At 37.7% G+C, this 12,051-nt stretch overlaps 1 long non-coding RNA gene across 1 annotated transcript; it reads right to left on the bottom strand.

Annotated features, from left to right (window-relative positions):
* Positions 1-5,130: 5,130 nt before the first annotated feature.
* Positions 5,131-6,123, bottom strand: LOC145430422 (uncharacterized). The gene is made up of 2 exons (XR_013910995.1): positions 5,989-6,123; positions 5,131-5,387 (listed from the first exon to the last, which is right to left on the bottom strand). It is a non-coding gene; the product is annotated as an uncharacterized LOC145430422 (long non-coding RNA).
* Positions 6,124-12,051: the final 5,928 nt, after the last annotated feature.

Raw genomic sequence — 12,051 nt, 5'->3', positions numbered from 1 at the left:
GCTTTTTTCCTTTTTATTTCTCCCCTCTCTCTCTTTCTGTTATTCAAAGCTTTCCTGACACTCAAGTCACCCACGCCCTCCAGTGAGCGAAGAGTTTTGGAGATATGACACCCTTGGGGAGTTCAAAAAGAGACGCACCCTGAGTGAGACCTTGTTTAGGTAGAGACAAAACAGGATAATGTGATGTTGAAAAGGGTCACATTTGCAGGATGACGAGATTAATAGGCTTACTAAACCTGTTGAGCTTTTGAAACTTTGCTGGACACATACAGAATACACTGAAACGAGTACTAGGCGATTAAGTTTTTGACACTTTATCTAGCTCCTTGCAGTGTCAGACTAATCTCTCACTTATCACCTTTTATGCTCACATTAAAATTGAGATCAACAAGCATTTGAAAGATTATCTTTAGGTTTATTTTACCTCACTTAATACTTTGTTAGATATGCTGTACTCCCTTAGATGTAAGCTATGTAGCTATATATGGTAATACATGGCTGACCCACCTAACATACATTAAATTATATATATTTGATAGATGCCTACAGTTTTTCAGAATTTAACAAGTTAGCAATCATCTAGCCTTGCATCCTTGTAAAACCTAAATATTTTGCAAATTTTTACACTGAGTACAACTATTTATAAGATTGTGTAAGAATATTTAGAAAATATACTTCATTTGCTTTCTAGCAGACAATTAGAGAAAGTGCAAAATCATTAAATATGAGAGAAGCTACTTTCCTTTAAATATGAGAGAAGCTACTTACCTTAGCACGAAGATAGAACAAAAAGGAAAAACAATTTGTCTTTAATTTCATAAAATCAAGACAATTTGCATATAAAGTAAGCATAAAAAATTTTTGGTTTCTTTATTAGCAGTGGCATGTGTTTGGTGTTTTCCCCTACTGAGAGGCTCAAGCTATTTTTTTTCTCCTAAGCTAAGCTAACCCTTTGCTAACATTCCTTTCATTAGCCATCTCCTTTTATTTCCCTCAAGAATTGCACTCAAGTTCTTACATAAGCAAAGGTACCAACATGTTGTCATCTAAAGTAATGTTAGTTTGTATTGTAGTGCTCCAAAACGTGGCTTTTCTTTTTCCTCAAGACAACTGAAAGCAACACTTAAAATACAGGTCAATACCTGAAGCTTACATGTTGGTGTGAACAGTTGCAGCATGCTTTTATAGGGTTTATAGAGTTACCCTTTGCAGCATCTTCTTTTCCCATACATTTGTTTGTATAGATTCAGATACTATATATATCTTCATCAATGGATGCCTTCTCCTCCTTCATTTATCAGAAATGTGCATGCATCAGCTAGAGTCAATTTGGAGACAAGACCTCTGCCCCTGGGGTCAAAGTGTGAATCCCTGAAAGGGACAGGAATGTCATCCGTGGGCCCAACTGTCTGCAAGTTAGATAGCCTAGTGGTAAGACAGGTGGTCCCTAACCTAATATAACTTTAGTACCTACTCTGCAGTAGAGGCTGGCATATCTCTAGAAAGGGAAAAAGATCATTGGACTCAGGTAATTTATCTGATGTATGGTTATTTGGCTTTGGACAGGGCATCTTTATGCTGATACCTATTTTACAAAATATTGAAGCAATTGTTTTTTTAAACTCTTTATAATGTCAAAAGCTGATATAACTGAGTACAGTTCCTTGCACTATGATAACAGCATGTAAGTGGTGAATAGTAAAGCTCATGCATGGAAAGTAGACTGTGCTGTTTAAAATAACCCTGATGCAAGAAATAAAATTACAAAGAAGTTTGCGCTTGGCAGCTAGAATGACTGTGTGCATGCGCAGTAAGAGACAGATAAGTCCAGCATGTATATTAAGTTTCTCAGAGAACACTTTGCGCAGTTTAGCGCTGCAAAAAGCATTTTAAATAGTGATGAGATGATTAATTGGCAACATGAAAATAACCCTTCCTACTCAGCACCCAGTGTAGCTAATGTTATTAGTCAGTGATTATTCAGGAATATGTGATAGAGTTTTTGAGGCAGTGTCTGCAAGCAGAAATTTAAATTTTGAATTGAAAGCATTCTAGCTGATGCAGCATTTAAGAAGAAATGCTGAAATTACCACTTCATGCCTCTAGCATTCAACAGCTGTTAAACTGACAAAACCCTCAGGAGGCCGGGGATATGGCTTTGTGTTATTCCTGTTAGGTTTTTTTCACCTTCTTACATGTTGAATTGCATGCTTCACTGTTTTTATCTAAACAGTGTAAACTGTATTGCAGATATTGACATACTTAATATTACCCCTTTTATTAATCTAGAGCCACAGAAGTTTGCAGATGATTCTGACGTTCATGACTTTGTGTTACAGCAATAATTTTTAAACTTATACAAGATTTCTTCAAATACTCTCAACAATCTGATAAGAGAATGAAACGGAGGGAAACTTGAACTATCTAAGGACTTTTACTGATCGACAGTCGCAGATGTAATTTGTAATTTGCATTTCGTTCTCCTGAAAGAAAAGCACATCTTTCAACATCTGCTAATATATTATCACTCTGATTTACCAGATTTTATTGCTTTAGCTGTCTGACTTGCAGTTGTTGATAAGCTTTTATGAGGAGCCCCGTGGTTACTGCTGAAGACACAAATAACTGTAATCTATGGCTGTCGTGCCAAAAGATTTGCCTAAAGATGAATTTTTTTTTCTAACTCCTTCTACACATTGAATTAATTTCAAAGCAACAGGAACAGAATCTTTTTTGTACTGGTCTGTAATTAGATGGCTTAATTTAAACATAAAATTCAGTAGCAGTACTTCCCTGCACTGCAGCAGCTTGGTAATTTACGCTAAAGACTGACCAATCACTTCACTGCCTGGTGGGCAATATAAATATATTAGGGTTTGTTTTATTTTATTTTGTTATGGTAACTCCCTACTTTAAGTGCATATAAATATATATTTTTTTAAAATCTATTTATTTTCACGGGGTGTCTTAATACTATATACAATCTGAGCAACCCATATTTTCTGTACCTTTAAGACAAATGAAGGTTTATGTTACAAGTATTCACATAATGAACACTCTGTCATCTACATTCAATAAGTCTAATGGCATTTTCTGCCTGAAATGTTTTGTAATTAAATTAAATGTAATTGATATCAATATTTTTTCATTAGCAGAGTCATTAGTCAGTCATCTGGAAAATATGTCAACAGCTTGGGGCATTAAAAATGTCTGAGTTTGTATCTTCCAGTTCAAAGTGTCTTTTTATAATCCCACTATTTTTACATAACATTGAAACAATCCCAGCAAATGATTGCAAAATTATTGGTTAAAGGCTTCATTGTGTTAACCTCCGGCTAATGTGTGGCATGATGGCTCCATCTTGTGGTAATATTAGGAAATGTCAAATACAACTATGAAGAACTCAACTCAGGTGACTGAAAGTACTGACAGTACATCAGTGATAGTTATGAAAGATTTGAGTAATTTGAGTGAATTTAAATGTCCATCGGACAGCTCAATTGCAAGGGCTTCATCCTATCAAGATTCAAATTTCAAGATATTTTGCATGATGGTGCTCAGTTGAAAACACAAGCACAAACAAATACTTTAGACTTTACTTTCGTTTTACATTTAACTTTATTATGGTAAAGCACATACATACAAATACATAACATTCACAGCCTGAACTTAAGTACATTTTGTGCATTTGACTAAACAAATGTGAGCATTTTCTTGCAATAAATTATTGTGGGCCTGCAGTAAGATTGCACATCAAGTGAAACTCCAAAATAAAAATCTGATGCTACAAATATTAGTAACCAAATTTTCAATTTTGCCCACTTCCCTTTCTAAAAGCACAGGGCTGAATTATAATTTTTATTTGTTGTTGTTCTGATGCATTTTTCATGTTTTGTGAAGTCATAAAGCACTTATCAAATATCATGTCTCGCAATATATACATTTGAATCTGCATCACTTAATTTAGTCCATTTAGTTGTCATTAGAGCACCATAGGGTGAGAGGTGGGTACACTCTTGACAGGTCGCCAGTCTGTCGCAGTGCTGGGATAGCCTCCTTGGATGGATGGTTATAGCTGTAGAGTTGTCACATGTTGTATATCACAGACAGGTGCCTCCACAGCACCTGCAAGCTGCTATAGAGTGTCTTCACTCAATGCATGAGCACCAAAGGTCCTGAAGCCTTCCAACAGTAGCAAAAAACAATTTGGATTATTTTTTAAAGAATATACTATCCCAATATTATTTTGATGTTTAAACCAAAATACCTGAAAAGAGTCGTACAGCAGAGCCAGAGATCTCAGAAAGTTACCGAATCTGACACACGGTGAAGAGAGAGAAATCCCCTCCGATGCTGACGGTGGATCAAGGAGACCAGCGCTTATGCTGCAGGCCCAGATGCACTGTCTACACTGGCTGTCTCTCACCCTTTACCCACCCCTGTTGCTTGTCATGTGTTTCTTTGGTGTATTAAGAGTTTTTTCATGTGCTATGTGCAGAGGTGTTTTTTTTTTCTGTTCTCAAACTGAACCCCCTGTTGGAGCTCAGTCTGGGGGAGTTATTTTTTCTCCTTATCTTTCCTCATGTGGTGCATTTTCCATTGTTATACCTCTCTGACCTGTCTTCCCCATGTGATGTTTTTGTGTAATGCATGTATGGTCGGAGGGTAAAATGGTGCCGCCATTGCGTGCAATAGGTCGGCAGCCTTAACATGAAATTTCCCCTTGTGGGACTAATAAAGGCATCTTATCTTATCTATCTTATTAAAATAGTAAGATAGTAAGAACGATCTGCAGCTCTCTGGGGAATTACACAGCAAATCCAGCATGTCCAAATTAACACTGTCAGATTTGATTTCAACACTATTAAAGTGTCTATATGGGTCCACACCAGAGAGTGTTAATTTAACTCTTTTTGGAGAGTTGGTACGTTAACTCTGATTTAGTGTTAAACACCAAATCTGTCTGGAGTTGATAATTTAACACTTGGTGTTAAGAGTTTATATATTAACTCTCAAAGAGTATTTTAGTTTAACTACGTAAGAGTTATCTTCGAATTAATTCTAAAAAGCGGGAATTTTACTGTTCTGAACTTCTAGAAATTTATTTTGGAAATAAACATTTACTAAAAAGGTTTTTGAAAAACATTTATTCTGAATTGTGCACCACAATTTCAAAACATTTTCTGAAAGATGTAACAGTATACATGTTCTCACTTTCATTAGAATTTTGTTTATCAAAAGGTCTGACATAGGTGAGCTGGAAAATTCAAATAACAGCATTCTCAACACTTATTTCTTCAATACAATATGCATGTCCTTCATTCATCCCTTTGTGGAACTTCAACGCACTTCTGCTCTCCCCCATATTCCATCTTCACAAGCATATCCTGTGTGGAGATTGAATAAAAATTAGTTGACACTAATTAATGGCACAAACAATCCAGTAAACAATTGCAGCACAGTAAAAAAAAAAAAAAAAAAAAAAAGGAATCCTCTTTGAGCCATTACTTGTGTAAAGTATTTTCCCAAAAGACAAAGACACAGGCAACAGGTAATACTGAACTAAATGTAAAACCTCAACCTTTTTCATTTTTACCTAAACCGTGTGCACAAAACTCTGGAGGGATCTATGCTAACGTAGAATCCAGTCAGGACGTCTGCTACTGCTGTTTGCTGTGTTTTTTTAATTTTTTTTATGGGCGATCGTTTTCAGGCTTCAAGTAGCACCATTATACCAACATTTCACATTCTAGACATTGTTTTAGGTGTATTTGACCAAAAGTTTGACTGAAAATTCACATGCAAGCTTTTTTCAAGGCTGTGGTATTTGCCCGCAAACAATACCTTTCAGCTAGCTAAAACAGAATATTATGCTATCACCGAGCAACATGGCTAATGCCTTTCACACAGCTTTGTCTCAACTCCAAAGAGCCACAGAAGTAAAAGCTCATAATAATAATTGAAACAATCTTTGAAAAAATGACTTACCAAGCATGGCAAACAACTCAAATATGTAGAGCAAAAAGTTCTGAAACGGCTTCACTTCAGCTTCGATTGGAGCCGTGCTGGGGGCGGAGTCTGTGAATTTACTCTGTTGGTGTCATAGCCCCTCTAGAAGTTCAGAGTTAAGAGGTCAAGAGTTAATGTTTCCATTGTAACACCTCCAGATTTGAAATAGAAACACTCATTTTTAACACTCGATTTTAACTACTATCATTTTACACCTCAGAGTTACATTAAAAGAATGTGACTCTGCTTAGAGTAAAATTAACTCTACTTTTGCAAGAAGACTATTAACACCAAAACATTTAACACTTTTGAATTTGCTCATCTGCAGTAACAAACCAGTTTTATTACAGATTGACAAATATGGGACATTCATGCTGATGAAGCACAGTTTATTAAAAATGATTTAATACATGAAATGCAATGGTCCTGGAGCTGCCAGGGAAGAAAAGATGTTTATAATCCATGATGAAAATGCAAGTACTATTACATGGGGTTAAAATAGTGTTTTGTTGAAGTCACACCCACAAAAGGCTTTAATACAATATTTCCGACATTAGATGCTAAATATCTAACCCTATCCGGCACCCATGGAGGCAGCCTTTAGTTAGAGTTGCCCAGGAAGAAGGGTGTGGATGAGGTCTCATCAATGTTACCTAGACTTGAGCAGCCCTTCTAAGAGCGTGAGGCCCGGGTTCGAATCTTGCCCATGGCAGCATGTTTTCAGCGGACTCTTCAAACTGACGGAACTTCAACCTGTGCAGTTTGTTTCAGCGAATTGTTTTGCTTGGTAAGGATTTTGGCTAATTTATTACAATTTGCAAAGTTTTTATGATTTCAGCAACTTTTCTAATATGGACTCCAGCTTCTACACCTGTCTTCAGCAGACAGTTCAGCTTCTTCATGTTGTGCCAATTTTTCACCTTTCAGCAGCTACTACTTTGAATGGAACTTCAGCTTGTTCAGCTTGTTTTAGCGGACTGTTTTGGTTGTTTAATATTTCTGCTATTTTATTAAAATTCTGCAAAGTTTTTATGATTTCAGCTTCTTCAACTGTTTTCAGCAGACAGTTCAGGTTGTTCTGCACCCTGCACATTTTTTGTGTCATCATATCTCTTTTTGAAATGTGAACTGATTTGGCTCACTGAGATGAGCAGCTCCCCTGATTCTGGTCGACACAGGTTCGAGTCCTACCCGTGGTCAGTAGCGGTTTTTGATATTGGCGGTTGCCCAGGGCAGCATCGTGGTGGGGGTGGCATCAAGGGCATGGGCAAAAAAAGTTGCTCGTATTCATGCTGCCCTGAAATCATGCCAGCGAATTTTGGGGATGGCATAGGCACGGATCAGTTTTCTATCACCCATTTGCGGGGAGTAAGGGCGCCCTCCGTTTGCGACGTGCTCCTGCTGCTTGCGGCACAGAGAGGAGAGGGCGGGGCGCCGGGGGATTCGCAGCATCTAATAGCCTACCCGCAAAATAAAACAAAATAAAATAAAACCCAACAAACACGAGACATAATGATACAGATTTATAATTTGAATTGATGTTTTTTCGAAATTCTATAAGCGAAAAGTGAGCGCGAGAGCCTTCGGTGCGCCTGCTTGCTGCTGAAGTCAAAGTAAACTGTATTGTCATCTCCGCTACATATAGTACAGTACATAGAGAGACGAGACGACGAGGCTCCAGTTATGTATCCTGAAACAATCAGAATCACAATCAGAATACTTTATTAATCCCTAAGGAAATTATGTGGGTCACAGTTGCTCCAAGAAGAAATGGTAAAAATAGTAACAGTAACAGATAAAACTCCAAACAATACATTATGTTACAGGTCTTAGACATTTAAGAAATATCAATAATATATACAGATTACTCAATTATAAATATCCAGGATTGACTGTGATTATAAATAAATATCAAGAAAATTGCCAAGAATATTACAGAGTAGAAAAGAGCGTGTGTAAAAAGGGTGTAACTACTGCAGTGTTTACAGTGTATTAGATGGAGGAGTTGTACAGGGAGATGGCCACAGGCAGGAATGATTTCCTGTGTTGTTCCGTGGTGCTTTTTGGTAATCTCAGTCTCTCATGAGCGTGCTCCTGTGAGTAGCCAGCATGTCATGGAGTGGGTGGGAGGTATTATCCATGATTGTCCTTATCTTGGACAACATCTACCTCTCAGACACCACCCTAACAGAGTCCAGCTCCATCCCCACAACATTACTGGGCTTTAGGATCAGTTTATTTAGTTTGTTGGCATCTGTGACCCTCAACCTGCTGACCCAGCAGGTAACAGCATAGAGGATAGCACTGACCACAACCGAGATAGAACATTAAATAGTAGGGATAGTGAAAACTTCTGTTTACATTTGTTAGCCCCTTGGCTATGAAAGTAAACAGTAGACACTGATGTAGCTTACTGAATCTTTCGGACTGTGTTCAGCACAATATTAATTAGTGATTGTCAGTTGTTGATTTGTCCTGTTCTCATTGTATGACGAATTATGACGGCTGTTTGTTAGCCGTTTGCATACTATGCATACTCTCTCTCTCTTCATACATGTGTGTGTGTGTGTGTGTTTCTCTGGTTAAATTCAGTATGGTTCTGACAACAATTTTTACAATAAAATATGTTAATGTACAATCCTTAATATGTTTTATGTGTGGTTGGGGGGTGGGGTGGAGGGTATCGGGGCACCAGAGGGAGTGTTTGCCTAGGACGCCAAACAGGCTAGGACCGTCATTGCTCGTGGCAGTTGCTGCACAGCTTTCTTGCTAGCGCTCGTTCTGCATTCTTGACACTCTTCACTTTACCCTTTCAAATAAAGCTGTCTTCAGCAAACAGTTCAGCTTCTACACCTCTTCTCGGCAGATATTTCTCCTTTTTCAGCTTTTTTCGGCAGATAATTTCCGCTACACTGCATTCACGCTGCATTTTCACATGAACTTTTTCTAGTCTTGTTTAGTATCACTTCGATTCATTAAGACAAGAAAACATTTACTCCAATACAAGAGAAAAAGTGGAGTTACCACTTTTAACAATGTAACCTTTTGGACAAAACATACTTTTGACTCTCCATTTAACATCTTCCATCCAATGCTGACAAAGCATATCAACAGATACCCTGTTTTCTTGTCCCAATTTGCACGTTTGTGTGATTTGTTGATATTTTGTATTATTTTCCTATGGTTAACTAAAAAACTTTTGAAATGCTCTATCCTGTTCCAAACAAGTTTGACTCTTGAAACATCTCCTAGAAACCACTTTTAAAAGGTTCAATCGGCTCAGCTTCTCTCACAATAACACTACCATGTGGTCAGCCACACAGCTACATTTCAGAACACACTGCCTGTCCTTTATATTGCATTCAGTCTTCTCCAAAGTTAGTCCATATCACTGTTGGAAGACCTCAAACATTACCCATATGTTTGATCTAAGATAAGTTAAAATATCTGGAGGTGATCATTCAAAGCAACGGACAGTACAGATGACAGGTACAGGCAAGGTGGAGTGATTTGTGACAGAAAGGGATTAGAAAGAGTAAAAGGAAAAGTTTACAAGATGGTAGTGAGCTGGGTATTATGCATGGCATGAACAAAATGGAGGAACTGAAAAAAAGCTTACCGATGTCAAGCATAAGGGTGCTATAAATATTGCTGCTTGCTGAGACTGTACAAAAAAAAGTTAACACGTTTCACCGTAGCGTCAGAGAAACCAGCCACAGAGAGTAAACCAGACAGTTTAGTTTCCACCACATTCTACTTTCCTAAGAAGCCATTAGACCCAAATCATTTTTAAAATTGTTTAAAAATATGAAAGATATGTAATATGAAAATAAGTTAATATTGGCACCAAATTTAACTAGCACTAATAAACATGAAATGAGCAGATGGAGGTGAAAGATCTCAAGGCGCGGAAGGAGAAGTAACTATTTAGTTAGTCACTTGCCAATAAAAGAGACCAAAAGTTATAAAGTTAACAATTGAGCTGTAATATCCCAGGATCAGAGAAATTATTATTGTTAGAATATCATGTAGCTTGTTCAAGGTTATCTTAGGAAAACAAAGGAATTTGTACAGTTCAAAATATGTGGTGTCATTTGAGATTCATATGAAGCTTTTATCTTTCAGTTGTGACCACTTGATGCTGTGTAACTTCCTGAATCTACTTTGTTTTTACACATCGTGATGATCAGATAAAGCTCACTGTCAGTTACCCTGCTAAGAGGAACTTATGCAGTCAAAATGATGATCTCTTAAATATTAGTTGGTGTTTAAAATGCATCAACAATTTACAAAGAAGTGTTACACAGTGCAAACAATTTGTCTCAGTGTCACTAATCTACTATCCTTTCTTCTAAGAAGAAAAAGAGCATGAACATGGAAATGATGTCAAATCTAAATGCAGCGATATCTTAAAGACTACTTACATGTTGTAGTCTATGCAGAATTAATCAGTATGGAGTTTTAATTTGGATATTAAAGGAAAACGTATACATATGTCACCCCTTTTCTGCTCTTAGGGTGCCTCTGACCCCACTGCAGCAAATACACCAATAGTGAAATCTACTGGACTTTGTAATGTAAGAAAGTAATCAGTGAAACAAACAATGAAAGCAGCATAATCAATGCTTCAAATGTGGTGTTGACTTTTTTTTTCTCGTTTTTAGTAGCATAACTCTCAGGATAACATTGCTAGGAGGCACCAAGTCCTGCCCCATCTCACCTATGGTGGCTTTTGTTTTAAATGTGTAAACACACCTCTGTGCACCAAGATAAAAGCAAAATGTTTGTAAGTTACCCAGCTCAATAAATTCAGTTAAATTCAATTCAATTTTATTTATATAGCGCCAAATCACAACAAAAGTCACCTCAAGATGCTTTATATTGTAAAGCAGCTACAGAGAAAAACACAACAATCATATGACCCCCTATGAGCAAGCACTTTGGCGACAGTAGGAAGGAAAAACAGGAAGAAACCTCCAGCAGAACCAGGCTCAGGGAGGGGCGGCCATCTGCTGCGACCGGTTGGGGTGAGAGAAGGAAGACATGCTGTGGAAGAGAGACAGGGGTTAATAACAGATATGATTCAATGCAGAGCGGTCTATTAACACATAGTGAGTGAGAAAGGTGACTGGAAAGGAAAAACTCAATGCATGACAGGAATCCCCTGGCAGCCTACGTCTATCGCAGCATAACTAAGGGAGGATTCAGAGTCACCGGGTCCAGCCTTAACTATATGCTTTAGCAAAAAGGAAAGTTTTAAGCCTAATCTTGAAAATAGAGATAGTGTCTGTCTCCCGAATCCAAACTGGAAGCTGGTTCCACAGAAGTGAACTGAAAACTGAGGGCTCTGCCTCCCATTCTACTTGTAAATAATATAGGAACAACAAGTAGGCCTGCAGTGCAAGAGCGAAGTGCTCTAATAGGGTGATATGGTACTACAAGGTTATTAAGATAAGATTGGGCCTGATTATTTAAGACCTTGTATTTCCTTGGAGGCCATCTTGTCTTGGTGGTAAAGAGGAAAACCGCCTCAAATGCAGCTCTTTTATAGGAAATGGGCTGGCAAGAGTAGGAGTTTGGTTGGTCAACCATTTGCAGAAATTTAGTCATTAGAGATGTGTAAAATGACCTTTAAAATATGTATTTTCATACATGACACGTCTACTTTCATTTTTGACAAGTGATTGATAATGTTAGGATTATTTGTGAAAACTAATCTTCTTTGTTTGTCCCTCTCTGGAAGGATTATGTCATGGGGCGGTTTGAACTGAGAAGGCGTGGTCTGAAAGGGTATAAAGGTGGACTTAGAGAAAAGAGAGAAAATCGTTTGGGAGTCAACACCTCTTTTAGTCCACACTCCAGTTGGTGGTGGTAATACACCATTTTGTTGTTTGCCAACTGCCAATAAAACTTAAAAGAAGAAGAAGAAGAAATGGATAGGCTGCCATTTTGGAAGTTTCTGTGTGTGGGTGTAAAAGACTGGCCAATAAACTCTGTTCCATCAAGTCAGAGTGATGTCTGCTGTTTTCCATTCCACACCTC

This window comes from Astatotilapia calliptera, chromosome 8, assembly GCF_964374335.1.
Source record: "Astatotilapia calliptera chromosome 8, fAstCal68.1, whole genome shotgun sequence".
NCBI lineage: Eukaryota > Metazoa > Chordata > Actinopteri > Cichliformes > Cichlidae > Astatotilapia > Astatotilapia calliptera.
The sequence above is the reverse complement of the archived record's forward strand: the minus strand, read 5'-3'. Positions and strand labels throughout refer to the sequence as shown.